At 44.1% G+C, this 10,668-nt stretch overlaps 1 protein-coding gene across 9 annotated transcripts in view; it reads right to left on the bottom strand.

Moving 5' to 3' along the window:
* Positions 1 to 9,551, bottom strand: part of ULK4 (unc-51 like kinase 4) — a 543,576-nt gene extending 534,025 nt beyond the window's left edge. For 7 of the 9 annotated variants that reach the window (XR_002337917.1, XR_002337916.1, XR_002337918.1 and 4 more), the window contains exon 1: positions 9,361 to 9,551. The gene's annotated coding sequence lies outside the window, so the exon portion shown is untranslated. The remainder of the gene's footprint in view (positions 1 to 9,360) is intronic. The other 2 variants (XM_021070414.1, XM_021070412.1) reach the window with 1 other exon arrangement.

Here is a 10,668-nt window from a genome sequence, read left to right on the forward strand (position 1 = left end):
ATGGTAGTTCCCAGGCTAGGGGTCCAATCAGAGCTGCAGCTGCCAGCCTACCACAGACACAGCAACGCTGGATGCTCTAACCCACTAAGCGAGGCCAGGGATCGAACCCAATTCTTCATGAATACTAGTGGGAATCTTAACCAGACGAGCCACAACAGGAACTCCCTCAGCCAAGTGTGCTGACACCTCTTACTTTCTCTGATACAGTAGAAAGCACTTTGTGTCAATATCTGTATAACAAATGGGGTAGTACATGTCCCACCTAAACCCAAGTTCTGAGAAATGAGAAAATGTATGTGAAAACCCTTTATGAACAAATAATGGAGTGGTAGTACTTCTATCTAATCCATACAGATTTTTTAAGAGTCTCAAATATTCAAAGTAAATGGTCAGCAAACTACTGTTTTCTGGGCCAAATCCAGCCTTCTGTCTATTCTGTAAATAAAACATTAATTGGAACATAGCCATGCTCATTCATATATATATTAAGGCTGCCTTCAGGCTACTACTATGGCGAAATTAAGCAGTTGTGACAGAGACCCCCATGACCTACACACACTCTAAAATATTTACTATCTGGCCCTCTATAGAAAAATTTTGTCAACTCCAGTTTTAAATCAAGATTTTTTTTTTAAACCATCCACTTCATTATTGAGGATATAAGCAGCTCATTTTCTTGGGAAAAAAAAATCTGCTAATTTTCATGAGTGAATATCGATTTGATACATAGTATTTTATTAGTATATATTTTTATTTAAAATTGAAATAATGGATTCAACATATTAAACATAGTTACAACAACATAAAGTAATTACCCAACTAAAAATATCTTTTTTTTCTTTTTAAGGCCACACCTGAAGCATATGGAAGTTCCTGCACCAAGGGTCGAGTCCGAGCTGCACTGGCAGCTGCAGCCACAGCCATAACAATGTTGGATCTGAGTCGCATCTGCAACCTATGCCACAGCTTGTGGCAACACCATATCCATAACCCACTGAACAAGGCCAGGGATCAAACCCACATCATCATGGACACTATCAGTTCTTAACCCGCTGAGCCACAATGAGAACTCCCTAAAAATACCTTTTAAACTGGCATCTCGGAGTTCCCGTCGTGGCTCAGTGGTTAACGAATCCGACTAGGAACCATGAGGTTGCGGGTTCGATCCATGCCCTTGCTCAGTGGGTTAACGATCCAGCATTGCCATGAGCTGTGGCGTAGGTTGCAGATGCGGCTCGGATCCCGAGTTGCTGTGGCTCTGGCGTAGGCTAGTGGCTACAGCTCCGATTCAACCCCTAGCCTGGGAACCTCCATATGTTGTGGGAGCGGCCCAAGAAATGGCAAAAAGACAAAAAAAAAAAAAAAAAAAACTAAACTGGCATCTCTTTGAGAGGATTATGCACACAGAAAACTTTCCAGAAATCATCCAAGCAGCAAGAGAGCCTCTTTAAAAACAGCCTGTGTTTCTGTGATACCCAGTAAGTCAGAACCTATAGCAAAATCCCTATGAAATAGAGAATTTAAAAAAGCAGGTTAGGGAGTTCCCGTCATGGCGCAGTGGTTAACGAATCCGACTAGGAACCATGAGGTTGCGGGTTCGGTCCCTGCCCTTGCTCAGTGGGTTAACGATCCGGCGTTGCCGTGAGCTGTGGTGTAGGTTGCAGACGCGGCTCGGATCCCGAGTTGCTGTGGCTCTGGCGTAGGCCAGTGGCTACAGCTCTGATTCGACCCTTAGCCTGGGAACCTCCATATGCCGCAGGAGCGGCCCAAAGAAATAGCAAAAAGACCAAAAAAAAAAAAAAAAAAGCAGGTTAATGGGCACTGGGTTTCTTTGGGGGCAGATGAAAATGTTCTAGAATTTGATAGTGCTAAAAGTTGTAAAACTTTGCAAATACAGTAAAAACCACTGAATATTACATTTTAAAGGGGTGAATTTTATAGTATGTGAATTTTATCTCAATATTTTTATTGAGACATAACTGACATGTCACAATATCTAAACTTAAGGTGTATAATGTATTGATTTTATATGGTTATAATATGATTACCATCACAGCATTAGTCTACACTATCACTTCACATAATTATCATTTCTTGTTGTGAGAAAGTTTTAAGATCTAGTCTCTTAGAAACTTTGAAGTATATTAATACATTATTATGGACTATGATTACATTTATCTCCAGAATTAATTCACCTTTGGTTATAAGCCATACAAAAACAGATATGGCAATTCCAGCCATAGTGCAGTGGGTTAAGAATCCGACTGCAGCAGCTAGGGTCACTGCAGAGCCATGGATTCACTCTCTGGGCCTGGCTCCAGGTAGGTTAAAAGATCTGGCTTTGCCCCAGCTGTGGCAAGGGTCACGGCTGTGCTCAGATTCAATCCCTGGCTCAGGAACTTCCACATGGTAAGGGTGCAGAAAAAAAAAAAAAAAAGATAGGGCCAGTAGGCAGCAGTTTACTGATTCCTATCTTGGTATAGGGAACCATTAATCTAAGAATTTAGGAGTAACTCATTCTATGATTCCATCTCCAGTGAAATTAAAACTTACTGCAAAATGGGGAAAATATGATACAAACTTACAGTCTAGTAATTACATTTAGTCATTTGGATTATAAACCTGGTATCTGGATCAAATCAGAAGAAATCCATTGACAGCAAAATTCTAAGTAGGAAAAATGTGGGAGAGTTTTGAATTTAAATCAATCAAACCCAAAAAAGGCACGGGTAGCATCCATTCATTTATTTATTTATTTATGGGTTGTTTTGTTTGTTTGTTTTTTGTCTTTCCTGGGGCCGCACCCAAGGCATATGGAGGTTCCCAGGTTAGGGGTCTAATCGGAGCTGTAGCTGCCAACCTACACCAGAGTCACGGCAACGCAGGATCCCAGCCACACCTGTGACCTACACTATAGCTCACGGCAACGCCGGATCCTTAACCCACTGAGCAAGGGCAGGGACCGAACCCGCAACCTCATGGTTCCTAGTCGGATTCATTAACCACTGAGCCACAACGGGAACTCCATCAACTATTTATTTTAATGAACAGTTTTACAAAGTTCCCCTTACATTCCTCTCCTAAAACCCATTCACTAAAAAAAAAAAAAAAAAAAAAAAAAAAAAAAAAAACCTGTAAAAAATTAATAAACAGAAACACAGGAGGACATCCACTTGTTGAATCTTTTAGCCTTAAAGAGACATAAGGTTGCCAAAAAAACTGCAGTTTGCCTGAACCCAGGTTCAATATTTAGGGCATCTACTATCAGAATAAGGGCTACACCTAGATCTAGACAGACTTCCTGGCATCCTAAATTTCCCAAAACTAAGCACCAACTATGAGGCTTTCCTCAGCGTAGTTGGTTACTGCAGAAATTGAATTCCAAACTTCTCTTATGTTCTACTCAACAATAACAACCCTGACCCAGTTTTAAAAGAAGGACCAGAAGACATAGCCTTTGAGGCCGTAAAGGAGAGTTTGATGAACCAACCTGCCCTTGGGCATCCCAATGATCACTTCCCCTTTCTCCTTTCTGTATATGAAAAGTAAGAAAATGTCCCTGGAGTACCCACCCAAAAACTTGGGGACCACCATCAACCCTGAGAGTATTAGAGCCAACCACTGGACCCTGTAGCATGGTGATACCCTCTTGCCTTAGAGCAAGTACAGCCACTGCCCCTTGGTTAAGGCCACTGAGAAAATCGTTGCAGGGTCCCTTTTAACCATTCATACATACCTCATGCAACAGAAGCTCCCCCGAATTCTCATTTCACTCAACATTTCTCAGCTGGCCACCTCCTGTGAAATCCTTTTGTTAACTGCCCCTCACATAAGTCTTCTGTTGTAAAAACCTTAACCTGGTTAGTCTTCTTCCCTCTTTCACCAACGAAGTACCTCTCTCACTACTCAACACTGATAAACTGCTTTGTGATGATCTACAGGAAATTCCAGAGTAACACTGACTTCTCATGGTTCACAGACAGTTCTTATGTAGAAGGTAACAATGGCAAATATTATGCCCAGTATGCTACTGCAACCCCTTTTGATGTTGTTGAGGCAGCCTCTTTACCTTTGGCTACTTTAGCCCAACATGCTGAATTATTATATGCCCTTACATGGGCTTGTACTTTAGCCAAGGACAAAACTGTCAATATTTATCCTGACACTGATAGTAGATGTGCTTTCAGAGTAGCTCATGATTTTAGAATGTTATGGAAGTAACATGGCTTCCTTACTTCCCGTGGAAATAAGGAATTATCAGGAATTATTGAATGCTATATTTTTACATGCCACTTTAGCTATTCAGATTTCAGGGCACTGTAAACGACTCTCTGGAAGCAAAAGGAAATCACCTTGCTGATACTTCTGTGAAGGATGCTGCCCTTAGAGGGACCAACAGCACCCAAACCTGTTACAGTCCAAAGGGATATTTCCCCAAATGATAATTTAGAAAAACTGGCTATAAAGACTTAATAGCTGGCCTCAGAAAAAGTGGGGGGGAGACTGGAAATTCATCAATTGTTGGTTTTATAAAAGAAAAAACTCTGGTTTGGACTAAATTACAACCCAGCCCTATGGGAGACCGAAGTTTCCACTCCTCACCACTGTACGTGCATTAAACCATCAGGCTATTGACAAAATTATGGCCTCCATGAATCAATTCTGGTGGGGAAACATTAACAGGGCCACAAAAGGTGCCTATCTCCTTTGTCCCACTTGTCAAACACAACCTGGGGAAGCCTGTTCAATCCACTACTGGACATTTTAATCTGCCTAATGGACAATTCAAGGTCTGGCAAATGGATATCATGTGACTTCCTCCATCTAACGGATAAAAGTATGTTTTAGGCATAGTCTGTATGTTTTCAAATTGGAATGAAGCCTTCCCCTGCAGACACACTACTACCTTTTCTGTGGCTAAAGTCATTTTTTAAAATACTAACTCTACCTGGGAAACTCCTCTCGATATTCACAGTGACAGAGGAACCCATTCTACCAACCAGGTACTTGGGCAAGTATGTGCTGTTGGCTGGTTTTACAGCACTTTCCTTACCATACTCAATCCTCTAATTTATTTGCTTTTTCAGGCCACACCTGCAGCATATGGAAGTTCTCAGGCTGGGGTCGAATCAGAGCTACAGCCACTGGCCCATTTCACAGCCACAGTGGATCCGAGCCCCATCTGCAACCTACATCACAGCTCACAGCAACGTGGGATCCCTGACCCAGTGAGCAAAGCCAAGGATTGAACCCACATCCTCATGGATACTAGTTGGATTCATTTCTTTTTTTTTTTTTTTAATTTTATTTTATTTATTTTTTTTGTCTTTTGTCTTTTTGTTGTTGTTGCTATTTCTTGGGCCACTCCCGCGGCATATGGAGGTTCCCAGGCTAGGGGTTGAATCGGAGCTGTAGCCACCGGCCTACGCCAGAGCCACAGCAACTCGGGATCCGAGCTGCGTCTGCAACCTACACCACAGCTCACGGCAACGCCGGATCCTTAACCCACTGAGCAAGGGCAGGGACCGAACCCGCAACCTCATGGTTCCTAGTCGGTTTCGTTAACCACTGCGCCACGACGGGAACTCCTGGATTCATTTCTGCTTCGCCACAGTGGGAACTCCCTCAATCCTCTGATTTAGTCAAACATAACTAACAGAAGTAAGACTCAATTGGCAAAACGTGTAGAGGCCCTCCACACACCTTGGCCAAAAGCATTGCTGTTAGTCCTTCCAAATCCCAGATCCACTCCTTTTGGAACTCAACAAACTCTCACCCTTTGAGACAGTCATGGGATGCCTATGATCCATGACTAATAAAAGGAGAGATACTCCGATATTCAAAGGCCTAACTGCTTCTTTTAAAAATAACCATGTGTTGGTAGAGCAATCTTTTCACAGTTTGCCCTCAGGAAATAAAGACCTTGCATCATACCTTGAAACCTGGAGGTTACGTTTAGTGGAAAAGAAAAGACAATTCCAGAAGAACTCCTTTCAACCTCACTGGAAGGACCCTACCAAGTACTAATAAGCAACCATTGTGCCGCCAAACTCCAAAGAATAGACTCTAGGACTCATGACACAACTGAAAAAAAGCACTGAACCCTGACTGGATCTGCATATCACCTGATGACCTCAAAGTAAAGATCTCCCAGAACTGAAGCAGACAACATCTGATGAGACAGCTCTCCCAAGATATTCAGATGAGGCCGCCTGGAATTGTCACTGCTAGACTGCACACTGAGGGCCTAGAAGCCTCATAGTAATGGCCCAGCTTCAAGACCAAAGAAAGAGCCCAGAGTCAGCAATAGAGACACCAATGGCTTATTGGACAGAGAATCTTACACATTTGACGCAAGGTCCTGGAGTGACACCCCACCGTGCACAGCATCCAGCAGGCAGAACATGGCAACAGCCTTTACTACTTGAGAGAGGGGCGGCTACCATTTATAGGGGGTATTGATGTGGGCTCATCAGTTACCAAGAACTAATTAAACCTATAATTAAGAAATTGGATAGTCATGCGAGTAATCCAGGGCCTGATCAAGCAGGGGAGTGTAGAGAAGAGAACAGCCATCTTGAATGGCCTAACAATACAGTTACCAAACCTTAGCATGATCTCCAATGTTTATGATCTTGATAACATATGGATTTTAGATTAAAATCGCCTGAGAGTTCTCCCTTCTACCCTTCCTTGTTATCTCTGACCTAATAGGTTTCCAATCTCTGCACTTTCCCTCCAACACTATACCCAGGAAAGTTTCTTCCCAACACTGAGAGACAAAAAAACCAGTAAAACTGGAAAACCTGAATCATGGAGTTCCCACCGTGGTGCAGTAGAAACGACTCCAACTAGGAACCATGAGGTTGTGGTTCAATCCCTGGCCTCACTCAGTGGGTTAAGGATCTGGCATTGCTGTGGCTGTGGTATAGGCCAGCAGCAACAGCTCCAATTGGACCCCTAGCCTGGAAACCTCCATATGCCATGGGTGCAGCCCTAAAAAGACAAAAAAAAAAAAAAAAAGAAAGAAAGAAAGAAAAGAAAACATGACCCTTGATCAGCAATGCTTTCAGAGAAAGATCTTGATCAAAAGGGTGAAATGTAGGGGTTCCCACTGTGGCACAACAGGATCAGTGGCATCTGTGGAGTGCTAAGACACAGGTTCAATCCCCTGCCCAGCACAGTGGGTTAAAGATGCAGCACTGCTGTAGCTGCAGCATAGGTCACAACTGCAGCTAAGATCTGATCCCTGGTCTGGGATTTCCATGTGCCATGGGGTAGCCAAAAACGAAAGGGGTGTGGGGAGAAATGAAAAAAATATAGAGAAGCCTCAAGTAGAGTTGGGAAATCAGAATCATGCCCTCTGAAGATAGTAGAGCCCAACAGAAAGATGAAAGACTCCTTTCCTAGGAAGGATTCAACAAATGAAGTGCTATGGACTCTTTGTGTATTGTAGCCCTCTCAACTTTTTTTCCTCTCTATAAAAGCCTTCTCCTTCCCTGCCATGCCGGGGAATTTCATGATGGCTTGTCAGGGTTAGAGACCTCCGACTACAATTCCCTGATGATGCCAAATAAACCCATCTTGCTGGAAAAAGGCTGGAAAAATATCTAGCAGTCTTTTGGTTCAGGTAAAGAGAAGCAATCCTGACTCCCGACCCATGAAAAACACAGCCTTAACAGGAATAATTACGTGGCCAGAGGTCAACAATATGTGTAATATAACCAAATTGGAGTTCCTGCTGTGGCACAGTGGATTAAAAATTTGACTGCAGCAGCTTGGGTCTCTGTGAAGGTGTGGGTTTAATATTGGGCCTGGAGCAGTGGGTTGAAGGATCCAGCTGTTACTACAGCTGTGGCTTGGATTCAATCCCTGACCCAGGAACTTCCATATGCTGTGGGTACATTTAGAAAAAAAAAAAAAAAATATATATATATATATATATAGAGAGAGAGAGAGAGAAAATATGTTAAGATGTAGAAGTTATTAAAGCAGGAAAAAAATAAACAGAAAACTTAGGCAAATGTTTACAAATGAGGACACAACATGATAAAATGGTGAATATAAAGTTTTTATGTAAGAATAACTGATTCCTCAAAAACAACGTTTTAGGCTATAAGGGAAAAAAAAAACCTTAAAATTTTAAATTTGAGTCAGATCAAATTCATTTCCTCAATCTCTTACTAAATAGAAGCACCTGAGCAAAGCACTCATCCTGAAATTAACATAATACATCAATTAACAAAGTGGCTTTGACAAGGGTGGGTTTATTACCATCAGCAGGTCCCCTCTGTGAGGGCCCAATTTTTTTAGAGTAAAACAAAGAATTGGATCAGATGATCTTCTAAGTTGTCTTTCAAATTTGAAATCCCCATGACCTTTGAGATTCTTTTTGACTCAATCCTCAAATGTTCCTCAACTGAAACTTCCTAAGAAGCGTTTTTTAAAATCTGTAACCTCTTAAACTGTAAAATAAAACGTCTCTTTTAATCTATAAATTCACCTAGGTATATATGTACCATCTGAGAAGACAGAAGTCAGAAAAATAACGTATTTGAGAAATTGAGGTATTTAAGATTCAGGGGCCATGACCTACTCTCAACGAACTCTGAAACAGACTAGGTGGTAGGGGCACGTTGATAAAAATTGGAACCCTTTTCCTTCAGATCATTAACTCCCACACTAGCGGCATCAGCAGCGCTCAGGAACTTGGCAGAAATGCAAATTCTTGGCCCGGGCCCAGACCTACTGAATCGGAAACTCTAGAAGCGGGGCCGAGCAATCCGTGTTTTAACTCGCCCTCTCGTTGCGCAGCTATCTTCGAAAACCGCAGGCCAAGTCAACCTTACCCGAGGACACAAAAGGTGGCAGGCACTACGCTAAGCACTCAACAGGTGCTCCCCCTCCGCACTTCACCGACCGAATCAACTGCAGGCTTTGAGCTCGGGGACCTCGAAAGTGCAGGCTCTAAGTCGCTACGTAAACACTCCCTCCTCCCCAACCCCAAGTAGCTCGCCGCCAGCAAACGGGCTGCTTTCAGTGCCTTCTCCAAGTCCACCGACACCCGGGAAGCTAAGCCTGAGTTTTAAGAGCCCAAGTTTTAAACTGCGAACTCGGGCGTCTGTACAGCGCAACTCGCGAAACAAGGGGTGTCCCGTGTACCCTGAACAAAAAGTTGTGTAGAGTTTAATACAGCACAAAGCAGAGCCCGAAGAGAGGGGGGGTGGGGGGGTGCACAGGGTCCGCCCAGAGGGGGACGGTAGCTGGACGGCTCCCCTACAGATCTGTAATCGCTCCAGCGAACGCTAAGAGAGACCGGAACCCAGATTCAGCGCCCCTAAAGCCTCCACTGCCACTCACCTGCTCACCAGGTGGGGAGAAGCCGCAGGTCCACCAGACCGCTGCAGCGAGTGCGCGCGTCTTAGCCCCCACCCCTCAGGACGAGTCCACTGGTCAAAGCCAGGGACGAAGTAATGGAGCAAGGCGGGACGCGCAGAAACAGCGTGAAACCTTACAGGTCCATCACCCCTTCGCATTTGGATTAGGCCTGCACGTCTCCAGGGCAGCACGCAGAACGCCGGAAGGAGCGCTGGCTGCTGATTGGCTGATCAGTATCAGTTCCTATTGGCTGGAGTCTGGAAATGAAGCCGCTAGGCACCTCCCTCAACAACAACGGCCTTGCTCCCTGCGTTAGGGCTAGTCCACCGACCGACCCTAAATTGCGGTAGAAAATGCTTGGGGAAACCCGGCTCAGAGCGTGGCCTCTGGCCTTGCGAGTTCCACCCACCTCCGCGTTTGGATTGGCCCATCACGTCTCCTGGGCAGCACTCAACCGTGGAAGGAGCGCTAGGGCTGCTTTTGGTTACTGGTGGCTGCGGCACGGAATTGGGTGGCTGGGACCGAGAGTTGGTCCACCCTGACGGGGGTGGGACTGGAGTTTGGGTGGATCGAGGGGACTTTCGTGGGCAGTAGTTGCATAGTTGGTGGCAATGCAGTCCTGGGCCCTCGTCATTTTTCCTGCTCCCACTGTCCTCCGTTTCCTTCCATCGTTTTTCTTATGCCCTCTGGAGCTCAGATGGACGCGGCGACATAATGTGGGTAACAAATGTCTCCTCACTCTTTAGAAAGGAGTAGGCTGTGGATTATCTTCCTTCTTGTACATGAAAAAAAAATAGATCAGATCCTCTGATCTCAATTTAGTTGCTTAGGACTTTCAAAGATCCACGCCCTCAAATAGCAACTGCCAGGCACGTTAGCACCAGCTCCCCTTTCCTTCCACTAGAGTTAGCGCAGTGTTTCTCAACTTTAGCATCAGAATCAGCTGCAGTGCTGGTTAAAACAAGCTCCACACCTACCCACAGAATGTTCGATTCTGTAGATCTGGATGAGGCCCTAAATTTTGCATTTCTATCAAGTTAACAGGTGATGTGGATCTTGCCATAAGGGACCGCGTTTGAAAACCTACCTGGAGGAACTCTGCCTCTCTAATGGCAGGTTATTACCTCTCCTATTTACTTTCCTTCTCAGGAATCTTATTAGCCGTTATTGTCAATTTAATAGATTTGATGTGGGAAAAAATCCTCATGGAACAATTCCTAATTAATCAAGACTTAAAATGAAATTGGAACTAGTTTATTCCAAGCTTGATAGCCTTAGCATTAATGTCAG

The sequence above is a fragment of the Sus scrofa genome, chromosome 13 (assembly GCF_000003025.6).
Source record: "Sus scrofa isolate TJ Tabasco breed Duroc chromosome 13, Sscrofa11.1, whole genome shotgun sequence".
In the NCBI taxonomy this organism is placed as follows: Eukaryota; Metazoa; Chordata; class Mammalia; order Artiodactyla; family Suidae; genus Sus; species Sus scrofa.